At 64.6% G+C, this 2,017-nt stretch overlaps 1 protein-coding gene across 1 annotated transcript in view; it reads right to left on the bottom strand.

Annotated features, from left to right (window-relative positions):
• MFAP2 (microfibril associated protein 2) overlaps positions 1 to 2,017 on the bottom strand; it is a 5,990-nt gene that overhangs the window by 3,038 nt on the left and 935 nt on the right. The window lies entirely within an intron of this gene.

Genomic DNA, 2,017 nt, shown 5'->3' with positions numbered 1-2,017 from the left:
AGTGAGGCAGGCGGGGCCGGTGTCAGGACAGCTGGAGGGGGGAGGCGAGCTGTAGCTTGGACCCACTCACCCGGGACTGCGGAGCCCACCTCTGCTCCCCTGCATCTAGCCCGGTGAAGGAGGAGGCGCTGGGGACAGAAGCCAGGCATACAGAGGGCCGGGAGTCTGGCGGGGCGGGGTGGGGGCTGCCTCTGCTGTCCCCGATGGCCCCCTGGGTGCTCAGGTCCCAAGGCACAAGGCCTCCAACCTTGCTCCAGAGTTGATCTTGCGAATGAACAGAACCCACTAAGGGCACGTTTCTAGCCCTCTACTAGCCTTGACCCTGCTCTCTCCCCGCCCACAGTCGTGCCCGCTTCTGATTGAGTGCCTCCTGGTGTCTTGTGCACCGATCATGTGAACCCCTGACCCCAGGCCCATCCTCAGGACCCCAGCCCCGCTCAGCCACCATCCCAGCCTGGACTCCACAGCGTCCGCCAACCCGCCACCTGTTCCCAATTAGCCCCTGGGCCCTGAGTGTCTTGCTCTGCAGGAAACTGCATGCATGCATGGGCCCAAGGGGCCGAAGGGCAGCCAGGCCTGGGCAGGGCTCCCACCCCCAGAAGATTCCTCTCCTGCCAGGCCTCCAGGCCTCCTAAGACCTGGCTGCCTTCATCACAGACTCACGAGACTAAGGTCTATTTGTCTGCAGCAGCAGGAAGCACTTAGGGTGGAGTCTGAGGAGACATTCTCTGGATCCTAGAAGGGCAGATCTGGAGGGGACAGTGACGTCACCCAGCCCAGAGGTTCAGAACCCCTTAACACTGTATGGCAAGTATTGTGTGTGTCATTTTGGAGGGAGAGGCCCGTGGTCCACAGCCTTGATCACGCTCTTGAAGTTCAAGAACTCCAGTCTCTGGCCACACAGTGGGCTTGGCAGGGTCTCGGGTCCCCGAGTGCAGTCCCAGCTCAGTGGGGGGCAGGCATCAGCCTTCTGCCTGGAGCGCTGGGAGACAGCTCACGGGCTCACCCAGCCAGGAAGGCCCCTCCCACCACACAAAGGGACTTCTTCCAGACAGCTAACTGGAGACCTAACGGTCACAGGGCATCTAAGGAGAGAGGAAGGACACTTGGGCATCTGTCCCTCTTCCCTCCCAATCTGGAGCCTTCCGGGACCCCCAGCCCCGCTCCTACATTTACCATCTCCCTTCCTTACTGAGGTGGGGGTGGGGTGGGTGGGGTGGAGGAGATGAGACCTTCAAGGGTCTCAGGCTGCCCCAGGGGCAGGGGACCTCGGGCCCCCCATGTTCCTATCCTGGAATCCCTTGGCCCTCTCTCAGTAGGAGGGACCCAAAGACCTGGAGCTCCTTCCTTGGAACTCCTCACAAGGCCTCCTCATCCCCTCCTCGTCCCCATGGGCTGGTGGCAGCCAGGCAGGGTCGGGGCTATCACCACTCAGGAGGAGGCCCTGAGTTGGGGCCTAAGAGGCCTTAAGAGGTGGGGTGGGGGCTCTCTGTCCCCAAAGCCCCTCCTAGGCCTCACAGCCTCCTGCATGGAGTCTCTTCCTCCCCTGGAAGGGCTGTCACCCAGGCCCAGGCTTACTGGGGGAAGGGGCCCCCAGGGCAAGGGGCGTGGGAGTCCCCGTTCCTCCCCCCCCCCCCCCGGGGGCCACATCTCCAAGCACTTCTGTCTAGACTATGGATTTTGGGGTGTGCCTAGAAGGCAGCCCCCCTCTGGTCCCTTCCGCAGCTGGGGACCCCGCCCCAATGCGTTCGTGGGCAGGAGGGAATGAGCCAGGCCTTCTCAGAGCCTGGCCCCCACCCCCCACCCGCCGGGGGGAGGCCAGCGCGGTGGCGCGGCCCGAGGAGACCAGATGTGGCCGCCGCCGCCGCACAGCTGGGAACAATCAGCCACGGAACTTGCTCGGCGGCGGCTCCCCACGCTCTCCCGGTCTCGGGTCTCCCTTTGTCTCTCCGCCGCTGTGGCCCGGCTGCGGCTCCGGCCGACGCCCCCACCCCACTGGCCACAGACCAGCCTCCCG

This window comes from Crocuta crocuta, unplaced genomic scaffold, assembly GCF_008692635.1.
Source record: "Crocuta crocuta isolate KB4526 unplaced genomic scaffold, BGI_CrCroc_1.0 scaffold127, whole genome shotgun sequence".
Classification (NCBI taxonomy): Eukaryota; Metazoa; Chordata; class Mammalia; order Carnivora; family Hyaenidae; genus Crocuta; species Crocuta crocuta.
This window is presented reverse-complemented; position numbering and strand designations above follow the sequence as displayed.